The following is a 13,165-nucleotide window of genomic DNA, read 5'->3' on the forward strand; positions in this document are numbered from 1 at the left end:
TCAGTACACCTGGTTAGTAGTCCTTGGACTGCCAATAATCTGACCAGAGAATAGCCACTACTGTTCATCACTTTCAGGGGGCTTGAGAAAATTTTAGGTTAAATGGATGTTTTGGATGTTTCCACACATGCAAGGGTGAAAGGAGCTATGATATCAACAGGTCTTGATGCTTGTTCTGTAATGTGCAAACTTGGAGTACATGGACTGTGTTTATGGGCTTATAACTATGTGATGGTAGTCATGAAAGGTTACAGTTAGAGGTGATCAGTGTGTGCAGACAGGGTGAGAACACGCTTTTCCTTTTATATATTTTTTATTTTAAGTAAACAGATTTAATTAATTGAGAATAGCTTTAGGAATTTTTGATTCTTAGCAAAACCCACAAGAATTAAGAAGTTAATAACAGATTTTTTTACAGGAAGCTTAGCAATCAAAAAATAACATTCCATATACAGAGGACTTGTTCACATCATCAGCCATGTAATTCTCTCCCAAAAGTCTGAACTGGAGTGGGTATAAATAATGGGTTGCAGCAGATAACTTGATGAACAATCAATAGCAATTTTTTCCAGGAAACAAAATTTTAACAGCACAAAAAATCACCACATTCAACTCTGCTGTTGTTACCATCATTATCATCAAAAGCCCTGTTGCAGCTGAAGAAGTGGATAGCAAAAGGAATAAACAGAGGGCAAGAAAATAAAAAAACAGCCCCAAAATCATCCCTAAGGATGATCAGAAAGAAGAAACAGGGGAAAACAGACTGCTCACACAGACACAAAGTATTTGCAGAAACTGTGTGAATCCTTTTGTAAGAATTTGTTTTGTTTGCTGAAAGAGGCACAAGTTGTCACTGTGACACCTGCACTTTGCTGGTTTTAGGGCCTGTTTGCTTATCCAGGTGGCTTTGCTTAAACACAGAATATTTAAGGATCAGACATTTTAGCGCTAACCAAAATCACTTGAATGTCTTTTACTTTGGTAACGGAGTTTGTCACAGCTTCCTCTGTGGGATACTTTCAGGAAAGGAATTTCAAAAAATACCCGCTTGGTATGGAGATTGTGTTAAATTTCCCTTGAGGATAATGATTATTTTTTTTTTTTAATATAGTCTGTTATCAAATTGCTTTACTTTTCACTTGGTTGATTCAAATACGGCTCTGATTAAGAGGCAAATGAGACCCTGGGATGGCGACAGAGGGATTTTATTCAACAACACAGATTTGATCGCACAAGAAGTGTGAGGTAGGAAAGAAAGAGGAAACACCTGTCAGAGAGAGGGAGACACAGAGCAGGAGATCATCAGCTGGAACGACATGAGCCCTAAGGTCCCTGCCAACCCCATCAATTCTGTCGGGGCAGAAGTTTTGTACGGACTCCAGAAGTGACTCGGCTTTCTCCTGAGCAGGCCCAGGGCAAGGACAGGGCAGTAGAGTGTGCAAGGCTTTAGCCACAGGGTCAGCTGCAAGTTCCTTCTGGGGGATGTTTTGCGTGCGAAATCGAAGTGAAAATGGGAAGTGTGGCGTTACATTTTAGTTAAATGGTATGCCCTATCTCACCCCTCGAAAATGTCCGGTTTATTCCAAGCCTGTGATCCTCCCCTGAAGTATCATGCATCTGTAGGCCCATTGGCCCAAGGCTGATTCTGCGCCCACTTTGAATCTCCCTGTTAAACTGTGGGGGGAGACCACAGATTCTCCCTGGGCCCTTTGCTCTCTCCCTCCCTCCCCCTACCCCCTCTCCCTCAGAATCCATGCTGCCCCGGGGGTGGCACTCCCGATGAGCCCTCACCTAATTAGCACCCTCAGAAGCCGTGCGGAGTCTCCTTGCCTGCCCGCTGCTACCAGCGAACATACAGCTCTGGGGGCCCCCCGGACCCCCCACACGAACTGCTACAGGGGAGAAGAGCCTTTGCAGCACATTTATGACCACAGCAAGCCCGGGAAGGGGCAGCTGTTGCTCCTTGCCCACTCCAAACTCGCGCTGCCTTTCTGACCCAGCTCGGCTCCCTGGCCACGGGCAGTGTCAGAGCCGGGCTGCGGTGGTTTCGCGGTCTGGGCTGCACAGCCCTGGTGCAGAGCGGGTCCCAGCACAGTTTGCTCTCAGCTGGGCTCAGTCTGAGCCCTTGGGAGAGCAGGGACAGCCCTGCCCTGCCCTGCGGGCCCAGCTGGGAACTCTCCCGCTGGGGCTGGGGGCTGAGCAGTCACTGCTCACAGGGGACTCACTGGCACTGAGTGTGAAAATACATCAGCTTGTGAGAAACGACTAGTCACTTTGAAAATTTAAAAAGGATTTAAATTTAAAAGGATAAATTTAAAAAAATTATTAAACCTTAACAAAAACACAACAAAGGACTACATAAGGAAAAGCTGCAGCGCTGGGACCTGCCCCTCGTGAATACCACATAGCCGGTTCATCTTCAAGATGGATGTTTGGTCTTTTATACCCTGGGGGTTGCATCAGGCAGCCCTGGCCCGTCCCAAAGTCTGTCAGTCAGCTCTTCTTCGCCATTTATCAGTGGAAAGTGCTTTCTTGTAACTTGGTTGGAGGTCAGGTGTTGCCATGCCACACCCCTCAGCAACTCCCTGTGCTTTTCCATTCCCAACTGCCCCATGCGAGGGGCACATGTGCAGCCTTCTCTTTTACCTATCCCAGACAACCCTGGCTGTCTGATGGTCACAATACAGGGAAGGGAAAGGGAACTATGGGGAGAACAGAGGACATCTAAACTACATTAACATGACTATATATCACTAAAGCTTTTATTAATATTCACACAATAGTTATCTTTTATTTGCGAGAGCTAATTATCTCCATCTATAACAAGCTCTCTTCCCTTTTGGCCGTGACTGATTCTACACATGCCCCTGCTGTGCCCAGAGTCCTGAGAGGCACCTGGATAAGGTCTGCATGGTTCTATTTTGCTGGGCTTGTTTGGCTTTGTTTGCCCATCAAAAAGCTTTTCCCTTCCCTGGCTTGGAGGAGCTGCAGCCCCAAGCCTCAGGGAGCCAAGCCAGGCAGAGAAAGCACAGCAAGAGATTCCAGCTGAACCAGAACTGGATATGAACTAGACATTGCCATTGAGAAAGCAGAAGGAAAATAAAAGTAAATCTCATAGTTACGCATAAATACATGTATATAGACCAAAGACATCTGTGAACACTCTCCAATGTGCATGAAACCAGATCAGATAAATAACTGGCTGTAATCACAAACCACATAACACATGTATACACACGTGTATATGTGTCCACATATCCATGTAAATACAAAGTTTAGTTTGGAGCCACATAACCTCAAATTAGATATGAAATAGCAAGAGATAAAACATGCAGCTCTGCACAAAACATCAATCCAGTGTAGACTTACTAAGGCATACCTAGAAATAGGCAATGACTGATTGTCCTAGCTTTTGCCAGGACAGAGTTAATTTTTTACAGAGGTAGAGGAAAGCATGGCCAGATGCTAATTTTATTCAATACCATGTCATGTCACTTGCCAGGGACAGGAGGAAGGGAGCCAGAAGTGGGAGTAAGGGACCATCTCCTTTCCAGTCGAGGGCAAAAAACATGGTGGGTGAAATGGTCCAGTAGTGTTTTACTTTCCATGTAAATAATTTCTTTGTCTTATACCTTTTTTTATTAATGCTGTTGTTGTTTCTCCTCATTTTTCTTATGTCATTGCTGTTTTCAGTAAATAATTTTTATCTCAACATGTGATTTTAAACTTTTTCTGGCTCCACTTCTCAACTCTGTCCTCCTAGTAGGAAGGGGAAAGCTCCTGTTATCATCTGTTAAAAAGTAAAATAGTACCTCTTTTATCTTGCTTGCCCATTCATATCATCCTTAGGTTTTTGCTGCTGTGGATTTGTTGGCTGTTGGCTGTGCTCCATGCCTGGTGACAGCAGAGAGGTTTCCATGTGACACTGCCCTGTTCTCCCTACCGTGGTGCCTGCACCTTGCACAGCTCTGTGCTCTTCCAGCAGTCAAATCCCCAGCTAGTGCCCTGGTCTGTAATTAATCCAGAACTTCATCTACAGTGCTACTCCTTGTAACTGCAGGTGCCATTACATCAGACCACTCCCTGTGCTGAAGTTTTTAAGTGAGAGCCTGAAATGTCAAAAGCAGGGAGCATCCAGCTAAATTTGCTCTTCAGGCATCAGCCCTTCTGCTGACAGAGTCCTGCTGCTTGTTCATACAGGACAGGGCCTTCACCATCTGAAAGGGATTGGTTTTGTTCCTCATCTTCACTGGAGGCACACTGTAAATACAGAACTGTGTAATGTGCATATATTGTACAAACAAGGGACAATAGCTGTAATGACAGACAGGAATCCATAATTTAAGTACAGAATAAAGCTGCATAGAAGCACAGGGCTTCTGTTCAAGACCATTAACGAAAATGAACATTTTTCATTAGGCTCTATTAGCCTGCTGCAAAGTAGGGCAACTGCTGTGCAGTGTTTGTAGAAACAAATTGCTAATCAGTCAATAAGGATCTTTACTGTGCACTCTGCTACAGACCGCTTTTACCCATTTTCTACTACACTGAATTATTTTAACTCCTTGAAATGTTACTTAGTGAAAAAGAAAATATGTTTTATTTATACAGCATTCACTGTGGCTGTGCATAGTGAGTTTTGCGTCTTGAGTCCATTTTGCTAACATTTATACAGGTGATTTATTATCACTTGGATTTGCCTCATGACTTTTTTTTCCTAAGGTTCAGAAAAATTTTTATTGTATACTGAAAGCTGGTAATGAATTGAATCAATCATTCTTTTAGAAATAGATTTTATAATTCCATTACAAGTGCCCCATGCAACTTAAATCTTAATGACAGGAGCTGTTGCTACTGGAGCACAAAAGTCTGCTGAGCAGTATGGAGTGTATTATTCACACAGAGGAAAATTACAAGCCATACAACATATGTGTGTGTGTGCATATATATATATGTGTATATATAAAGTATATATGAAACCACAGAAGTGATTTTTTTTACTGTTAAGAAATAAGCTTTAATAATTTGTTTTCTATACATGGTGAAATTTATTCATCATAATGTTATTAGATACAAAAACCAGAGGTCCTTCTTGCAATCTAGAATATGCAAGAGTTGCCACATTCTTATAACAATAAAATACAGCAACTGTAGTGGTCCTTGCTAGGTATGAATTGATGAAGTCCTGTGGTTTTATGACTAGTGAGAATATGATATAATATGAAATTGCATCTTGATCATGGATGGAATCTGAATAAATTCCTTATTTTTATAACTAGTGATAACATTAACATTTTTGGTTTGAAATGCTGAGAGTATTTTAGCGGAATTGAACTTTTTAGTTGTGGACAAGGAGTACTGATTTTAAGGGAAAGCTAGAGAGTTAAACATTGGTAGCTTGGAAAATAATGCTGGGACCTGGAGAAATGTAATAATTATCTGCAAATATTTAACTGTTATCAGGATTAAATATTAGTTTTATTTTTAATGCTTGACCTTCAGGTAAGCTGACATGAGAGACAAATTAGTAGTTGGAAATGGGGTAAATCACTAAATATGAAAAATAGCCCTGTAAGATGAATGCAAGAAGTCTTAGACATTTTTATTTTCAAGGAAAATCCCAGTTGTATCTCTGACATGTATTCTATCTAAAGGATGAAAGATTGCCTCACAAATATTTGGAAGATTTGTTTATGGAATAATTTTACTATTATGACTGAATAGAAACCTGAATTTTAGCAGGATAAGCTTGAGAAATATTGTGTTCTCCATATTATGATAGGGTTGTATGTTGGCGTTGTGTGTTGGATTAGGTTATTTATTGCAAAGATACACGACCATAGATCTCTATAAACAAGGGTATAAACCTTAGTGTAAAGGAAATGAAAAACAGACTGCAAGAGCTAAAGGTAAAGTACTTTTATGCATTTTTCCCTTGTGAGTTGTGACTGCATTCTGAAGTAATTTGGGAGGTTTGTACCACAGCATTATGAATGGCATTATTACACTGGCTGTATGGATGTTATCAAATGAGTGTATCAAATCCCTTCTGCTCAATCGGACATAGCTACGGGATTGCCATTTCAGTAAGGTGGCTCACAGAGGCTTTTGGAAAAGCATTTTGCTTTTGTACACTGACAGCGAAGTTAATCTGAATATTCTGAGCAGCACATATGCCAAAAGGAGCTGTGAAATACCTTGCTTGTTTTGAAGTGAGTGGTTGAAATGAATGCAGGCTACTTAATGTTTCAGGAGCTTAAGCCTGGGGGGTAACAAGATAGGATAATGTGAAAGCCTGGTAGTTGATGCTTCATTATATTAAGGAGTCTGGAAACGAGTTACTAACACAGTCTTTATAAACTAATCCCTTTCCTTCCATTCATCCTCTCATCCATTCAAGAGTGGACCCAGTAATAGAAAATCCATCCAAGGAGCAACAAATCTAAGATTACTTAGACACTTGTTGTGCCCCATTTGAGGTGTTTCAGAGGAGTGTCTGTCTGAAGCACATGTTGGACCCTCTCAGGGATGTATTCCTTTCACTCAGCTGCGTGTGTCCATGGCAATGGTGCTGTCCATTAGGTCTGTAAATTAATTTAGTGTGATGAACTGCAGATACCACGTGAGCATGGTAGCAGCCATAGTCTGTTGAAGTACAAATATTCCCACTTACTGAACGATCATAATTGAAACTTTCTATGTTTTCCAATAGATTTGTTCTACTTTGAACATTGAGTTTTATCGTAATGTTCTCTTTATAAAGGCTATTTTTAAAATAAGGGTATTTTTTTTTCTCTTTATAAGGGCTAATTAAGCAACTTTATTATTTCCATCCTTCAGGGTTTTTACTCTGAGCTGATGATGCTGAAGTAGTTGCACTAGGTCGGTGAAATGAAGGATATATTGTGCTCAACAGAATGAATCACAGGGACAATAACATGTAGAATTCCAGCCTTTGGGAGATGAGCTTTAGTGAGTTGAGTTTAAGCCTCAGTTTATTGAAACAGCCTCTTCCTCAACTGGATTTGAAAGAAATCCAAGGGACTAGATACAAGGAAGAAATTTTTTATGATGAGGGATGGTGAAGCCCTAGAACAGATTACCCACAGGGCCGGTGTTTGCCCTATCCCTAGCAACATGAAAGGTCAGACTGCATGAGGCTTTGAGCAACCTGATTGAGTTGAAGATGTCCCTGCTCACTGCAGGGGTTTAGATTTGATGGCGTTTAAATGTCCCTGCCAACCCAAACCATTCTATGATTCTGTGGTGTTATGACCAGCCTGGTATGTCTTCATTTTACATCTCAGTATTGCAGAGAAACACTTGGAGCTCTCATGAGATTTTTTTTTTCCTGTATGAGTGCAAGCTCTACTGCTCCACTCAACCATCTGGTTCATCCCACTGTTTCTTCTGTGGGTCCCTGTTCACTGCCTAGTCTTGCTTCTTGGCTAACAGCACTTGGTTTACTTCTAGGGATAACAGAGGGGTATTAGATTTAGAGATAGCAAGCCTGCTGAAAGCAATTGTAACCCAGCATCAGGTTTAGTTAGCTTAGGCTATGATTGTGAAGGTACATTGGCATTGCTTCTGTTGTCATATCTATTTGTTTAGACTATCTGAAATAACGCTGTGTATCATCACATTGTCCAAAATAGGCTTATTCAAAGTTGGTGAAGCTTTGTTAGAGCCCTGAACACATGAAGATGACCTCATATTTACAGCAATACAGTACAAATGAAGGGCTATTTCCAGACTCATGTCTGGACTCCTCTTGGGAGTAATGCCAACAGTTTGGAAGGCAGATGAGTTGAAAAATTTTGCCCAAGAATATAATTCTGTTTATTTATTTGTTACAAATGCTAAAGCATTTTAAGGCCCTTCTAGCTTGTGACTATCTGACAAACATAAATCTAGGCATAGAAGTGTAAGCAAAAAGAAGAGCAACACTTCTGTTGCTAATTTTTTTCAGGTATTTCACCTAATGGAGCTGCACCAAGGGGTGAGTGCTTTCCTTGAAGCAAATTGTATTCCTCTTTGATAGCTGAGGCAAAACAAGTACCTGCTGTAGTGACACTGCCATGCTTTGGAAACATGTTGGTCAGTGCAGCATCCATCACTTTTCTGGTTATCTAGGGTGAGTTACTGGGATGCTCCTTTCTGCTGGCTCTGCTTCAATGTGATCTCACCCTGACCCTAAGTCTCCCAGGGCAGCATTTATATTCTAACTGTACAGAAGCTATGCTGATTCCTCTGACATTGAAACAGCCGCTGGGTTGCTTTTTTTCTGCTTCACAGTGGAAAATAACAGCTTTTCTAAGATGCTGTCTTCATATATATAGAGTCCCTCTGGAACTCTATGCCACAGGGATCCAAACCTCAGACCACTCTCTTCCCCCTTCATGGGCTTTCTCTTTTGCTGGACACACAACAGGGACAACAGACTTGTGTTCTTTGAAGAGCCCTTTATACTTCTAAATAGACTTGGGCCTATTTAATTGCAAAAATTGTACATGACAGCTCATAGAGACACTGTCATCTTCTGCTGACAGGTTCTTCACTGTGGTAGAATACTGTCCCTGTCAGGTTTGACATGCCTAACAAAAACCAGAGCCCTTCAGCACTGCTAGGCCCAAATCACATCTGCAAATTTCCATGAAAATACTTTTAAGTGGGCAGAATTCCAGATATCTAGAAGGACATTTGCCCAGCAGATGTGTGAGTTTTTCGTATTTTCTGTGTGAAACTCACAGACAAACTGTTAAACCAATTAGTGAACACATATTAGAATGTATTAGACCTTTTTTTCCTTTTTGTGGTAAAAAACAGATTTTGAATCGGTAACCTTGGATTCCAGCTGTATCCCACTAGTTTGGACAGAAATACACCAAAGCTTTGCTGCTCACCACGCTGCTTGACTGGCTGGAAAGTGTAGCTATGATATTTTATGAAAAATCCTTTCCTTAGGATTTTTCCTCCTGAGAAGCTGAGAGGCCTCAGGAACAAAATGTAAGCAATGATTATCTGCTGCTGTGGAATGCAACAGGTGGATCTGTGATGGGTCTCATGTGCTTGTTTCTAATTAATGGCCAATCACAGTCCACCTGTCTCGGACTGTTTCGGTCAGTCTAAACCTTTGTTATTCATTTCTTTTCTATTCTTAGCTAAGCCTTCTGATGAAATCCTTCCTTCTATTCTTTTAGTATAGTTCATAATATAATATATATCATAAAATATTAAATCAGCCTTCTGAACGTGGAGGCAACTTTCTGGTCTCTTCCCTCATCCTGAGACCCCTGCGCACACAGTCACAGGAAAGCTACAAGGTAGTTCTGGTATGGAGGGAAACTTGTGGTGACAATGGTCAAGGAGCCACAGCTGGCAGGGGCCAAGCCAAACAAGTGCAATGTTCTTTTATCCTTCAGTTTTCTGAGAGGGATTTTGCTAAGATCTGAGAGGTAGAGATGTACTGGACATAGCTGGCACTTTCAGTTGAGTAAGAAGAAATTATTCAAAGCAAATGGAAGGCCTGGCACCTCACCAGCTGACCCTCCAAAAGCTTTGGGCAGATGTAGAATGGCTACAGGTTCTTAAGGAAAACAAATCCCCTACAATTCAGTGGACAGACTGTTTAAGAATGTGCTGTTTGTATTAAAGGCAATGAACACATCCTTTTTGTCACCACAACTGAGGGGTGGCTGTGTGCTGAAGTGTATCTCAGAGTACAGGGTGCTCAGCCATCTGGAGTGGGACTAGGACAAGGGTATGTCATCCTTGTCTATCCTGAGCAATGTGCTTTTCTCTCTGTGGAAATTGTGCACAGTGGAGGGCAGGAAGGTTGTGTGCCTGGGTCTTGCTTTTACAGATATTCAGGAGAAAATGAGGGCATGGGCAGCAGAGTACAGATGCTTGGAAGAGTTCCCAAGTCCATTAGGTAAGACAGGACCAGAAGCTTAAATATGAAGAGTAATATGTTTTAATGCCTTATTAGACTATTAGTGATACAAAGTAAAACACAGAGCAAAAAGACAAATGCAAGTTGCAAACTTTTATAGTAAATGCTATTTACAGAGGGAAAAAGTGAGCAAGAGGAAAGAACACAGTGGAGTAAAGCTATCCACATGCTGCCTCCCAAGGCCCAGCAGTGAGCTCAGCCCTGGATTTTCACTGGAAATATACATGCATACTTTCATCCCAAGGGAACCTGTAAACCAATGAAAATGCAGATTATTGCTTCTGTCCTTACCCAATTTCACATGCTTTGAGCAATAAAGATTGCTAATAAAGCCAGAGCAATGCCTTTTGCTCTTTCAGTCTGACTGGCATTGAGAGCCAGTAAAACCTTAGGTGTTACTTTTTGAATTTTTCCAAGTAAACAGGTAATCAAAACTACTGTCTTCCATGCAATTTATTGCTGAAGCAATGTTTTTGCTGTGAGGTGAAAAAAGATATCCATCCACATCATGCAGTTTACGATTACAACTCTTTTATTAAACACAGTAACACAAGGAAAAGTAAACAATTCACTGCCATAAAATGCTGTTCTAGAAAGTAATCTCCTGTCACCACAGATCAGAGAGGCATCTAAAGTCTTGCAGATCCAGTTAACCTATGCTTTCACTATTGCACGCTCTTGTATTAGACAAAGCTCAAAGCAGACAGCACCTAGTTCTCTTTACTCAGATGCAATTGCCTTGCTGCTTGCTTGATCTTTCAGCACCTGGGTATTTAAAAGATCTCTATACTCTTAGTGTTCTCTTGGGTTTCTTTGTCAAAGCTGGCTCTGGCAAACTCCATCTCTTACGTTTTAGAATAAGTGTTGCTGGGACCCTTCTTTCTGTGGTCTTGCTCAATGGCTGCTCAGCATTTTTCTGGGACATGAAGATACCTCAAGAGCCTCTGTGCCTAAAATAGCATCTCTCCAAAAAGAAAGCATGATAGAAGAGGATGGATTCATGATTTTATTCCTATTTCCCCAACAAAGAGTAATAGTGCTTGAGCATCACATTATTTTTCTTATTTTTCCTTCATACCATTCCTAGCAATAGTGAATTTGTACTGTACCATCAGCCTGAGCTGGGATCGTTTGAGCTGTACACACTGATGACTTACTGCAGTAAGCAACACTGTCATTCACCTGCCTCAGTGTTTGCCCAAGGTTCCTTTTAGAAGCTGAGATATGCTGGCTTGAACATTTAATTAAATTTGGGAGGCTGTGCAATTTGCCCAGCAATACTTTAGGAAGGTCTGTAAACACTGGTTGTTGAGGGAAGAGGCATCTTTATAGAACATAAAGCAGAGATGAAGTCAGAAGTAATCCAAAGTCTCTGGGGTATTATATCATGGTATATTGGATCAGCAAACAGATACCAAGAACTCGTTCTGGAAAAAACAGCTGCAATTGCAAGGTAATGGTCACATATTTCTCAGAATTGGGAGAGTGTGACAGAACTGTTATTCCTGTATCAGAAATGCAAAATAAGGAAAGCAGGACAACCCTCAGGTTTGTTTCATGGACCCACTTTGAGAGCTGTGATTTCTCTCCCACTATAATCCTGAAAAGTCTCTATTTTAATGCTCATTGTAATACCCTTCCAATGAAAGGCTGAAGAGAGAGAGAAGGAAACTAATGCTTTCTTCTCAGAGAATAATCCCGCTACTTATGCTTTTTGTACAACTTCCTACTGAAATTATCTGAAACGTGCAGGCTGATGGAGACTTTGTACTACCCAAGGTCTCTTTGCACTGAGAGGGTTTGCTTTTGTAATAGCTGTGATGTTCCCTGTCTCTGCAGCCAGGATTCCTGTCTTTAAAAGGGTTGCACTGGCATTGATAAAAAGCTGTGGAAGACCTTTAGGTGCGCCCTTGTCCAGAACTTCCAAAACTGGTGAAAATGTGGGTTTCTGTTCTTGTGTATGGATAGTGTTTCTTGTGACAATAACCCGGTGCATTAGATACCTTCAAATCAAACACCTTTAATAAAATAAATTTAAATTATAATTGCAATCCCAGTCACACTTTTCCCTAATATTTGTGAGACATGGATTTTGTTTATACATGGCATACTTCAAGTTTGCATTAACACTCTTCCATTATGATGTTTGGAGAATGGTTTTTAAAAAAGAACCCCTTGAATAAATACTATAAAAACATCCAGAAATACTTTAAATCAACTACTCACTGTTAGCCAAATTAAATAAAAGCAAACCAAAACACTCTGTTTTGGTAAGAATAAAAAACCTCCAAAGAGCCCAAAAATATATTTTTGCATACCTGAATAGGGAGAGTGTTTTACTGGATAGTGACAAAACAAAATTCACCCCCAGTTTGTAGTATGTAGAAAGCTGAACCATTCTAGCTGGATCACTGGAGAGAATCTGACATGTTCAGCTCAGTAGCTCAACATAATATGTTGCTATCTTGAAAGTGATATCTACACAAAGCCATGAGTTGCTTAATCTGCTTTCCCAGAAGTTCAGCACATTAAATGGTTCCAAGAAGACTTCGTCTACTGCATGATAAATCAGTCTTTGTTCTGCTTATACTATTTTGCTTTTTCTTCTGGTACTGGGAGGCCTTCCATGCTGTGCTTCAGTCAGTATAGGTATGAATGGCATCAGCACAGTGGGATTTTAATTCTGGGTACACACAAGAGAGGAGAGGGAGGACACATACCACCCTCTAGCTTTCTCAGAGCTAGCTCTGGAGAATGTGAATACATTCACATTCAAATAAAATATCCAGGTTTCAAATAAAATATCCAGGTTTTTCCCATGGATGTTCTTTCATCACAGCCCTGATAATAGGGCAGGAATACTAAGGTTTCTTTAGGTTCTGAATTTATTTGCCTGATTTGAGACACCTGAACTTGGATGATTTCATTGAGGAAGTCATCTGTGTATTTGCATTATATGTTCTGTGAAATATATTATTTAAGCAGTTTATGTAGGAAAAGTTATTCTTAAGGAATATAGTCAGGGTATCCTTGTTTTTCATTGTTGTTGTAAGTCTTTAAAAAGCCTTGCTGGTCCCATTTCATCACCAGAGAATCAAAGCAGACATTCATATTTAGGAAAATCTGGCACTGAATTGTCACTTGTATGTCCAAGTATGAGCATTGACAGCCCTGCATGCATAGTACTCCTCTGTATTTCCCTTTTATCTTTAT

This window comes from Fringilla coelebs (genome assembly GCF_963513975.1).
Source record: "Fringilla coelebs genome assembly, chromosome: 2".
In the NCBI taxonomy this organism is placed as follows: Eukaryota; Metazoa; Chordata; class Aves; order Passeriformes; family Fringillidae; genus Fringilla; species Fringilla coelebs.